We start from the raw sequence: 12,786 nt of genomic DNA on the forward strand, positions 1-12,786 counted from the left end.
TAATCGCCTGTTCAATATGAACTCACTGTCTCATGCTGAGATGTTTGAATGAGGGAGACCTTGTCATGGATTACCATACTAACTGACATATGGGCCATATCTGCGATGTAAACATTAGCGGTATACTGTTACAGTCTAACATGAGCTAACTGCACTTTAGATGATTTTGCTTGTCAAACGTTTCCTCTCGTCGTACTTTGAAATCAGATTGTAAATATTGTCACGTGAATCCAACAGAATAACGAAACACCACTAAACGGCCATCTGTATGCGGGCGATCTTTGCCAAATTTGTTAATTTCACCAAGACTGGATAAATTAGTGAGATTTAGCTACGTGGGTGGACTTCAGATGGCATTGATGAAAACAATGGCTCATGCTTTTTAAGTTGGGCTCTATGTTTCTACATGCCACCTGACATGTCCTTCACTGCTCTCCCATTTGTGTTGTCACTCACACACACACACACACATACACACACACACACACACACACACATGTCCTCGCTTCTTTATCCCCCAGCTTCTGCCACCAAATAAAAAGCTTGTCTCAGAGGTTGTCAGAGCTTGAGAACTTACAGCCACCCACGTTCAGCACGGTCCACAACCTGTACTCTCATTCCTGCTGTTTCACATGCTTTATCACTTTTTCATCCTCCTCTACAACTTACGCCCTCAGACACTAAATCAGGTGATATGAGATTGATGTCATTCTGGAATTACAAATAAAAATGTACAAATAAATCACTTAAAGATTTTAATAACCTAAAAAAAGTTCATATATATATATATATTATGGTTTACACAGAAATCAACATACTGACAATAAAGAAATTTCTTGAGCACCAGTTCTGCATATCAGAGTAATTTTTGAAGGATCATGTGACACTGAAAACTGGAGTAAAAAGTAATAAATGTAATTTAGTTCCATTTTAAATTGCATTACAGTTTTTTTTAAATGTAATAATATTTTTACAATATTGCTGTTTTTACTTTTATATTATTAAATAAATGCAGACTTGGTGAGCATTAAATACTTTCAAAAACATGTTAAAAAATATGTTTTTATTTAGATATGTGAACAAACACATTTTTTGGACTTTATTTGTATTGCATTATATATTTTAACATTTAGTTTTATTGCAGTGTCTGAAGGAATTTGGAATGTTGGTCTTTAAAAGCAACACTTTTCTAGTTTGTTGTTATTAAGCTACTCACTACTTAATACTTTGCTCACTATAGAGCAGTGGATGTACCTACTGTAAGACAAAAAAAAAAACAAAAAAAAAAAACTTGGAAACCACTGAGATATTATATTGAAGAAAATCCAAATATAGTTATTTAAAATTGGGCAAATGAAGGAGAAGAGAGCGAAAATCCAATTGATTTGCGAGTCGTAACTCTCCCCACTTTGGAAGATGAATGTGCTGTGTTATTGTTGCATTATTTGGACAGGGTGATGAAGGAGGCTGTGACCTGCAGAGGGGAAAGTAAAAATATAAGTGACTGATTCCTGCTTTGAGAGAGAGAAAGAGCAAGAGACAGATAGAGAGAGAGAGCCTGTTTGCTGGTGAGTTACATTTGAGCGCTGTGCACTGCATCTCAACCGTTCTGTCTTATGTCTGAGACATAATCCCGTTTTCAGCACAAAATCATTAAGCTCTTTGGCACCACGTACGTCATTAACCTGCCTGGGGTCGGACTGCCTCTCCATTCTAATTCACTCTTCTGTTCCATCACCTAAGCTTCAGCAGTGCTGTTATATATCAGCCAGACAGAGCCCAATCATCAAGCTGCCTGCTGTCTCTCTGATTATTGTTGACCAGCAAAACATTTGACCTGCAAACGTCAGCACTATGAGAGTAATCTACCTTGACATCTTTGTATCTAATGGCGTAGCAGGATCGATGGCCCGCACGCACACCCTGTGGGCACAGGAGGCTGATTCCCCTCTAAAGCATGTGGCCAGCGATGGCCGTCTGTGCCACTCTGAGACACGGGCACAATAACAAACTTATTTAATTAGTCATAGTCAGGGACTCCTCTGGACTCAAGGGATTCAGAGTGTCCACTGCTCAGATCCTGGCAGGAGAGGATACAGGCAGTTTGACAAGTGGCAGCGTAAAAAAAATGACAGACAGATGCTAAAAATGGGTTTGCACAAAATCCAGCCATCTATTTTATACATTTGTCAATAAGCTCATTGATGGTTGTCCTATATGAGGTCATGTTTGATCATCTCATACTGCATAATTTACTGTTTGCTGGAAATTATTAAATACCAATTTATTTTTAATTCTCATTCAGCAACATTATTATTATTATTATTATTATTATTAACTTTTATTTTAGATCAAAAATAAAATAAAGAATATAAAATTAATAATAATTAAAAATAATTCCATGTGAAATTCATTCATTAATTTCTCTGAAATTAATATTGTATCTTCGGGCAATTTAACATTTAAATTGGCATTGATTCCTCGTTTAATCTCCTTTTTTCCTTCTTATTATTTTTACTTTAGTCATTACCATTATAAATACTATTTTTATTTCTGCATCATTCAAATATAAAATAATTATGTCATCTGACTGATTTATTGTTTGTTTATCCATCTGAAGCATAATTATTATAATTATAATTATTATTATTATTATTTTTGTGTCAGTTATATACAAAATGAATACAATACAATACAAATACAGACCAAAAGTTTGGACACACCTTCTCATTCAAAGAGTTTTCTTTATTTTCATGACTATGAAAATTGTAGATTCACACTGAAGGCATCAAAACTATGAATTAACACATGTGGATTTATATATAGAATTATATACATAACAAAAAAGTGTGAAACAACTGAAAATATGTCATATTCTAGGTTCTTCAAAGTAGCCACCTTTTGCTTTGATTACTGCTTTGCACACTCTTGGCATTCTCTTGATGAGCTTCAAGAGGTAGTCACCTGAAATGGTCTTCCAACAGTCTTGAAGTTCTCCGAGAGATGCTTAGCACTTGTTGGCCCTTTTGCCTTCTGTCTGCGGTCCAGCTCACCCCTAAACCATCTCGATTGGGTTCAGGTCCGGTGACTGTGGAGGCCAGGTCATCTGACGCAGCACCCCATCACTCTCCTTCTTGGTCAAATAGCCCTTGATGCCTTCAGTGTGACTATACAATTTTCATAGTCATGAAAATAAAGAAAACTCTTTGAATGAGAAGGTGTGTCCAAACTTTTGGTCTGTACTGTATATATATATATATATATATATATATATATATATATATATATATATATATATATATATATATATGAATAATAATCCTGTGTGATATTTTGTATTTGTTTGTCATGTCATGTCTTTGTAATTTTCATTTGAATCATTGGAAATCTTGATCATTGCTCAACTCGACGCTGTTTATTAAAATATCAAATTCTGATTTCTAATTGAATTATTATTCAGTCATATTTTCAGTGACGCAATTAATCCTGTCGATTTGTTTACTCTGACTTATATTTCTCAAGTTTATCACAGCGATTTGAGTAAACAACCAGTGCATTCTTCAAAATATCTCCTTTCATGTTCCACACAACAAAGAAAGTCATGTGCGTTTTGAACATAGATTAAATAAATGAAGTAAGAAGTTGCAGTGAAATGAAGCAACTGATGGATTTCAGGAAGGTGCACAAATAAACAGAGAAGTGTTTCATCAAGATGTAGACAGCAGGGCCACAGTTTGAAAAAAAAGTTCAATGTATTGATGCAAGGCACAGAAGAGGTTTCCTAGGAAAAATGGTGCATCAGCTGCAGGTTTGATGTCCAGGCTCTTGCCCAAGGGGAGGCAGGTTGGCACCCAGAGATATTGACATGGGGACAGATCATTAGCCCTTTCTATCCACCCTGCCTCAGTCCCACGTCTCTGTTAAAGATGCCACTATGTGTTGTTAAGGTGCCAGAAGCTTAGCCTGTTAGGCATAACCGGTAGGAAGACCTTGATTCCCGACTGTTCTGTCCATTAATCTGCCATTGTGAGCCTGACACGGAGTGCAATTATTTCCTAATATGACACTGTGTTTAATGGCATGGTGAAGAATTTCTTGTTGCCGTTTCTCTGTAGGCACAAGAAATATGATTACATGTTAGCAAAAATGTGATATTGCATAGAAATACAGGAGTTTATTGATTTAGAGTCGGCAGTCTCACCATAAGATGGGAAAAAAAATATTGCTCGATTCAGCAACGATTTTGGTGGTGTAATGATAACTGCAGCTTGAGGTGGACATAAAGTTTCACAGACAGGCCATCTGAAACAGTCTTACCTGGATCTCTCCCAAAAACTGACATTATGTTCTAATGATAACTTGAAGAATGTACTTCACCATTCTGTTAGATGGTGGATACTATTGCAAAACAGAAAAACCTTGCCTTGCAATAAGCTGTTAGTGCAGAGGTATTTCAGTAGAGAAATGTGTTTTTTAGCCACGAGCACTTTAATATCCCAAGGCTTGATCTTTGTTAAAAATAACTTTTTTTTTTCTTTTTAATTTGTTAAATGTAGGTCACATGAGCATCTTCCTGGAAACTTGATTTGCTTTTGATAATTCTTAGATTGTTTTATTTTATCCTTGTCTCAGACCCAGAGATTCTGTCTTAAACCGTGAAAATCAATCATAAAAAATAATCTTGCATTCTAAAACTTAAATAATAATATTAACAAATATTGAAATAGTCATAAACCAATATTGTATTTATTGTGTAAAAGTAATTATATTATTTTTATATGAATTTTTATAACCATTTTATTTCAGCTTTCATTTCAATTGTGTTCATGTAATTTCCACCACAGAATGTTGTCAAATAAATAAAATTTGACACATGATGAAAATGACATTTGTTGGTTCAGAAAATGAAAAAGACAGAAATATCCAGTGATGCATGGACTGTATGCCCACTTTTAGACCAACTGTTAGAGGACAAATTAAATGGTTAAGAAAAAAATCACCCAGAAAATGTTTTGGACGAAATTTTGTAAAAAGTTAATAGTTTTTAAAGTATATGCATCCACTGTAAATATGAGCAGCATCATTTGGTGGAGCGTTTGAACTGCAGGTGCCTCGTCCTTCAGCTCAACCTTTGGAATCTGTTCTTCATTCTGTGACTTTTCTCCATTGGCTCATTAAAGTGAGCCATAGTCCTCTAGCACCGGGAATGGGACATCTGTCACTTTACATTTAAACAGAAGATCTTCACCACACACTCACCTAAGAGACAAACAATCCATCCTTATTTACCCAACACAATTGCAATTGGATTGGATTTTGGCTATGGAGGTGAGCGCTTTTCAATTTTAATCAAAACCTTAAATAGTGTTTTTATTCTCTTCCACTGCAGCTTTGGAAGTCACGAATAGAGCTTGGGCTTGCTGAACACGAGTGACCTTGTGCTTATATTGAAATACCGGGTGATACTAGGAATTTAGTTAAATTAATTGTCCTCTCTGAGGTCAAAATGAGTTTGAAAGAGCTCATCTAAGCAAATGTTCTGGATTTGATCTTTTGCTGTATCCTCACCAGCTGTGAACAGACATTTACAAGAGCTGCAGTGTTTTCTGAATATTAATGGGATTTTGGATAACTCCAGTGACCTGAGTGCATGGGATCTTGCGCCATAGGCATGATGCATAACCGGCCACATCATCTTTCATGGAAACATAACCATCTCGCTGCTTAAGCATGTCAGACCATTGCGGACACATGGAAAGTAGACACATGGACAAAACTATAAATTGACATGTTTGACTATCGCCTTGTTTTCCCGTAATGTCAGTTTGTGGTGTTGAGGACAGTGTGTATCATCTTAAAATAAAAAGCTTGCTGTTAAATAAAGATGAATGGCATAAGGTGGCATGTAGCCTTGCGGATTAATCCAACTTTCTGACTGCATGTGTGTAGGCCAGCCCAGAGGGTTCGAACCCCAACACCTTCCTTTAATCCTGCCTGGCACTGCCTGATAAGTACATTCTATTTCCTATGGTCCAATGTGAATGCTTGCATATTCTTTGCTTTTCTCTCTGTTCAGCTGTTGTTTTGGAAGGTAAAACCGGAGGGGTGGATTGTCCTAATGCCAGAGTGAGGCAAATGGAACAAAAAGCGAATACATTTCCAATGAGAAGTAAAGTAAATGCTTATTTGAATAAGAGTTTCATAACATATTGGCCTTCTGTGGCTTTTTTTTATTTAACTTCTGAATAGTGAGGCATTTGTTAATCTTGTCAGGGTGATATTTTAACATATCAGGTTTGGCATAATTGGAATTGGCTTTTTGAATCACTCCTTTGGCTTGAGAATGCAGAGCTGGCAAGCTAATTGATAATGATTTGGTTGATTGGCCCAGACAATGTGTTAAAAAATGACTTGACTACATTTTCAGAGGTTTGATGCATTTTAAGTGCCTTGATTTGGAACTCATAAAATGTAGTTTTTGTATTACATTTATTTTGTATAAATGTTTTTTTTATAAATGTATTTTTGTATTAAATTTTTTTTTGGTTAAAGTCTACATTTCATAATGATACAAATGAATACTAATAATGCTTATAGAATTATTTTATAAAAATATATATAAAAGCAATTTATTTCACTATTGTCCAAAAGGCGATGGAAAAATGTCTCAGACTGCAACTCATACTGTGTGTGGAGAACATCTCTCTGTTGAATTTAGAGAGAAGAAAGAGAAGAGCTGAGCCTGTGTGTGTCGTTTTAACATTGCCTTATGTTTATAACACTGATTCTTCTCTCGCTGCCTCTCCTTTGCTAGCAACACATGATCTTTTCCCTCAAATGGGAAAAAATGATTCTCAACTACAGCAGTGCGGTTCGATATATATCCCTCTGTATCAATACATCACTTTTGACAACAGTAGATGTTGAACTTTATGTGAATGTATCTTTAGTGTGATTCTCTTTTATATGTTTTCTGCCTGATGTACAAAATTCTAGCATCGGCCTTTGGCGCAAACAGAACACGACTGTACGTTTGAGATATTAAAAGATGTAAATATAAAAAATTAAATATTCATGATGGGTAAGCTGAATTTTGCTCATGATTATTCACAATAATAATAATATGTTTAATTTCGTGGTGTTGTGATTTGGTATTTTGTGTGATGATTGCCAGGAACGATAGGTCTCATATTTTGTAAAATAACAAGATCCACTGCTAAATTGAGACTGGAAAGAGTCAAAGTTCATGTCTCGAGTACCACAGGCTACACCAGTGACTCTGTATCTACCAGCAAAGAGAGTCATGTTTCTTGCTCCAAGGTTGCCATGGAAACTATACTGGCAAAACAGCACCAAATGAGTAATGTCCCCATATGCTTTGTGCACTATTGAAGGAATATATATATATATATATATATATATATATATATATATATATATATATATATATATATATATATACTTTAATTGCCCAGAATTAAGAATAGGAGGGGGAAATGTGCTAGTTCTGCTCTCCGTAAGCTCGTTTTTTATTTATTTTTATTTTATTTTTTTCTCGATTAAGCCTTGCGTGATGAAAGACCATCTGTCATGTCTTAGCTGTCTTTTCCTTTGCAGTTTGCTTGACTTTTTAATTCTGATTTCCCTCACTCATCGAGTGCCTGGACTGGCGATAATGAGACTGTCTTAATTAATAAGAACGCACCCACCTAAAGTAGCTCGTCTCAGAGCAATGGGAAAGACGGCCCCCTCTTTTAGGCAGGACGTACACGGTGCCCCGACCAAATTACAGTCATTTCATTTGCTCTCATCCTCATCACTTAAGATAAGATTGTCGCCCCGGGTGGAGGTGTTGGGACAGCGTGGGGGCATCAGAATAGCTGCTGAGGGATAAAACAAGACAACAACACTGATAAGCAAATAAAAACAGACAAAGGGCTTTGGGAAAAGCTTATGTATATATGTTTTGTAAAGGAGGTGGTTCTATTTCGGATGGCATGTGTGTATGTGTTTATTTTAGTTGTGGAGAGATTTATATGCATTTTAGCTGAGTACTGCACGCACAAAGGCACATTCTCTCATTTTTGCTTTAATGCCCACATGTGTGCTAACTCACACAACGTAAGATTCAGTGGGGAAGCCGGTGGGAGCGGCAGCTCCGTTTACAGGGGGTGGATGGTTGGGACTGCGGCCGGAGCGAGTGATTCTAAGGCAGCTGATGAATGGTACCACTGATAGGTCATTTGTCCCAGTGATAGAGTTAGCCACTGCCCTTTGGGAAGAAGAATAAAATAAAGAAAGCTGGAGAGGAGCGTGACGGATCGGCCAACAGTAACAGAATAAGTGGCTGCCTCACACATGGCTACCAGATCCGACCTTCCTCTAATTGGACATTCTCGGGGAGCAAGAGGGCAGAGAGTGTGTCTCACATAATACGGAGACAGACTGGACATGGTGACAGAGAAAAAGGCATTGGGTTTACACAGGGAGGGATGCACATCAAAGATTGGACATCAAAGAATACAAAGGGATTAGACTTTCTGAACTGTGGTTTTGGCCTCAAAAATATAGTGAACAAATGAAGAATTACAATATAGGGGATGTCATCATTTACTTAACTTTGTTATTCTCAACCTCTGTGATTTTTTTCTTCTGTTGAACACAAAAGAAGATATTTTGAAGAATGTTGCTAACCAAAAATTTCTGGTGGACGTCACTGGCTACCAATAACTGCAACCTCCAATATTTTTCAAAATCTTTTGTGTTTAACTGAAGAAAGAAACTCAATACAGGTTTGGAACAACTTGCAGATGAGTAATTGATAACAGAATTGTCTATATTTTGTGAACTATCCCTTGTAATATTTTATTGCCATGCCATGTAATTCATTTGATTATATTAGTTATATTAGTATTATATTTGATTATAACTAGTAATTTAGTTGAACTGTAAACTTTCATCATGACAGGAAAATACCAGCAGTTTTTCCACACAATTGCATAGGTGCAGTTATTACTGCAATTTCACAGTTTGCACTTTCTCTATGAATCTCATATGATGCATCTCACAGCAAATAAATCCAGCATGCATCATGTTAATGCGCTGAGGTGACAAACCCTATATGCAGGTCAAAGGAGAACAAATGTGTTTCAGGATTGTTTCTAATAGCCAATCATCAGCATGTGCATATCAAAATAAAGAGAGACTGGCAAGCTGGCAAAGTTCAGCGTGCTTTAAATAGCATCCCTTAGGAGTCCCTATGAAGCAGCGTGAGGATAGTAAATGTAGTAAAATTTACCATTTATTTAAAATACAGCATTCTACTGTAAAACTTATAATATTTTATTTTTTAAAACATTTGGTTAAGTGTAACTTTGGCTGTTCATTCTCAGATCACACCTGTTAGTAAATTGTTCGTCAGTCCCAAGCATTGTGTCAAAGTAGCTAGTGTGTGACATCCTCAGCATACATCTTTCCCCCTTCTGCAAATATTTTCCAAGCTACTCTCTCTGTGACTTTCCCCCCAGAAGGAGGAGGGGGGTGTTATCCAGGCTGGCAGCCCAGAGCACCCTTTTTGAAGCTGCTCTGAAGAGCATGGTCTAGGTAATCTCTGCTCGGCTGAAAGCCGTTTACAGAGAGAAGGAGACAGAGGAAGAGGTTATACTGGGGAGAGAGGATGCAATGGAGAGTGACGGAGAAAGAGATTGAGAGAGAGAATGAAAGAAAGAAAGAAAGAAAGAGAGGCAAGGGATATGAAAGAAGAGCGAGAACAGAGCCCAGGCAGAGGATGATAAGGCCGGGGGGGATTTCGTTGCTGTTTTGGGGTCAGATTAGGAATGGGGTCTTGCTTTTGTCACTTGAGGAGAAAAGAAGAGACACACACACACACATCGAGAAGCAAATAGAACAGTGTTGCATTGTGGACTCCTGAAAGTCCACCTCTGCATTTGTGTTTTTTAGTCCAATCTAAATTTATGTACCCGTTCCATTTGATCTTTACATAGATCTTATGTTTAAGGTTTAAGGCATATGGATCAGAATTTAGCAATACACAACAAATATGTTAATGTTTTAGTGTGTTTCTATTAGCATACTATTATGCTTTTTTGCTTCAAAAATAACAATATTATAAAGCCAAAATCATGTTTTTTTGTACAGTACCATTTATTACTTTTTTCCACTAACAGTTGAATTTATTTGTGCCTTCCTTTCAATCCGTTAATTATCATCAAATCCAGATAACAATCTTAAAATCAGCCTACTCACGTCATATTGTAAGTTCATTTTGATCTAGTTGTGACTGAAAATGGTGAAGTGAGTAGGTGAGATTAAATTTTTTTTTAATTAGTCATTTAACCAGTTTATTCAGATCTGTGGACTTCTTGCGAATGTGATAGGTGGGTTCATACTGTCAGTGTAATCAACCAATTACAGTAACCTGGAAGCAGTGGCTTCTCTCATGTGACTAGGCTATTTCTTAGAGTATTTCACTGTTCTTTATGGGAGACACACAGTAAGAGACACTATATCCCCCCATGAAACTTCATCCACTGGTATCCTAGTTGCAAAAAAAAAAAAAGAATAACAACCTATGGGTTTGGAATAGCATGAGGGTGAGAAAATAATGCCACAATTTACATTTCCGAGTAAATTATTTTATTAATGCATTCTCAAAAATCATTAAATCTGCAAAAACTTGTTTTATTGCCATGCAAAGTACAATGAAGCTCATTATTTGCCTGGTGCTGTTGCTACAGTAAACAATGATGCACTAACTGCTTGGTTAAATAAAGTAACTAATTCCCCCAGTGATGTCACATGACTGAATAACAGAAAAAAAAACTCTCCCATTCGCGAGTCGAACTTTTAAAAGTACAGCATCTTCCCACGTGTCCTTTATTCTCATCACATGTTCCCTCCCTCCGCTGCCTTCCCATTTCTCTCCTACCGTTCGGCTTCATCTTTGTTCTCCTCTGTGTTTCAGTTTCTTTTCTTGTGTTTTTCTGTATGTGCCGGCTCTTCGTCACCCCTCCCTTTCTCTTAACTGTGCTTTCACAGCTGACTGTTCTCTCTTTCTCTCTCCCCCACTCTTCCACCCGTGCAGGTTCGTTGGACAGAGTGACTTGCCACGCTCCGACTGCCCCCTTCTCCCCACAGTGAGTATTGTCATGCTAATTTTACTGATCGGCACCATGTAGAGAATTTCCGTGGTTGTGGTTTGCTTTTTCTGCATTCTGCGCTTATCTGTTTTGGAGGGGGACAGTCGAATGTGTGATGCATGGAAGGAACGAAAGGGAAAAATGGAGATAGAAAGAGAAGGAGAGAGCAGAATTCATGTGTGTTTGTCAGAGTTTCGAGAGTTCAGCTCTTTGAGATTGACACACCTTTGGACTGGGGCAGTAAAAGTTGTGCTTTGTGTATGTGGAAATGTTATACATGGATGAAAAGGTACTTAAAGAGGCTAAATCTCAATCTAATTTCATCAAAAGCCATGAATCTTTTTATGGAAGTTGACACATGCATTCCCTTTGGTCTGTGAGAGTGTAAACATACTGTAACATTGCTTTGCATTTGAGTACATGCAGGTAGAAAGTGCTTTATAGTTTCTTTTTTCTTAGCAGACAATATATGTCAGTGCTGCATGAATTTAATATTGCTTTGACCTTAAAATGTTTCATTTCATTTGAATTATATCCTTCAATTTATATAGGAAAAGTCCAAGATTCTATTACAGAGCAAAGCTTGAGGCGTTCACATTTATGCACATGCTATTTTTTTCTTCCTCTTTTTTTTTTTTTTAAATTTTCACATACCTTAATATTTTTATAATTTAGTATACCTTGAAATTACAAATCCTGCCCCATGACAAAATACCTTTATCTGCTAACTGGCAATTTAGGACAGCACTTTTTAGACAAGGCCTGCAGGTGATAAACAGACAGCGTGCTGAATTAATGGCAGATGGTCTTAATCAAGTGACACAAGCTAAAAGCAAAGGAAACACTGTGTCTTATTGGTGTAAATATGCATGAAGAAATTAGGGGAGATCCTTTATGCATGTTTATATGTATATATATATATATATATATATATATATATATATATATATATATATATATATATATATATATATATATATTCCCAGCATTATAAAATCATGGACTTATTTATCTTTCAACATTAATTTAATGGATGCGAAGGAAGCTTTACAAAATGGTTCAAATGGTTAACAATAAGTATCATGGACATATATATAAAACAGCATTTATTAATAGAGGTTAATTTACCATTGTTCTCCAGGTTCATTCATAATATTTTAAATGATTCATTTATACAACTGGAATGTTAAACATTTATTAGTTTATGTAGAAACACTTATCCAGTATAATAAATGTTATTCCATTAGCTAGTTCTAACGTAGGGAACCTATTTGTAAAGTGTTGCCTATTGGTTTAACAGAAATTGAGCTGCTGGAAAAGATGCAACGCCTAACATCACAGAAATTTTGACTGGAAGTGCTGAGTAAGGATAAGAATATCTAACCTCAAGCAGACTTCTGTTTTTATTTTAAAAAAGGAAAGTATCTTGTATCATAAAAAAACTAATAGTGCTATTGATTCAATGCATACAATAAAAAAAGAAAAATAAAGATATTTGTGTGAGGCTTATAATTTTTCTTTTGCTTTTCTTTGCAGTCTGAGAGTGTGGCAATGCTTGCCAATGTCAGCAAACCTAACATTACTTACTCTTCAACAAATTTGTTAGTCATTGCTCAGAGCCGGGGTC

General features: G+C 36.3%; 1 protein-coding gene across 6 annotated transcripts in view; it reads left to right on the plus strand.

Moving 5' to 3' along the window:
• The window catches only part of LOC132121609 (RNA binding protein fox-1 homolog 3-like), a 442,423-nt gene that overhangs the window by 121,413 nt on the left and 308,224 nt on the right, over positions 1-12,786 (plus strand). For 5 of the 6 annotated variants that reach the window (XM_059531196.1, XM_059531194.1, XM_059531195.1 and 2 more), the window contains exon 3: positions 11,105-11,156. The exons of the other annotated variant lie outside the window; for it this stretch is intronic. The gene's annotated coding sequence lies outside the window, so the exon portion shown is untranslated. The remainder of the gene's footprint in view (positions 1-11,104; positions 11,157-12,786) is intronic. 6 annotated transcript variants of the gene reach the window in all.

The sequence above is a fragment of the Carassius carassius genome, chromosome 39 (genome assembly GCF_963082965.1).
Source record: "Carassius carassius chromosome 39, fCarCar2.1, whole genome shotgun sequence".
Taxonomy (NCBI): Eukaryota; Metazoa; Chordata; class Actinopteri; order Cypriniformes; family Cyprinidae; genus Carassius; species Carassius carassius.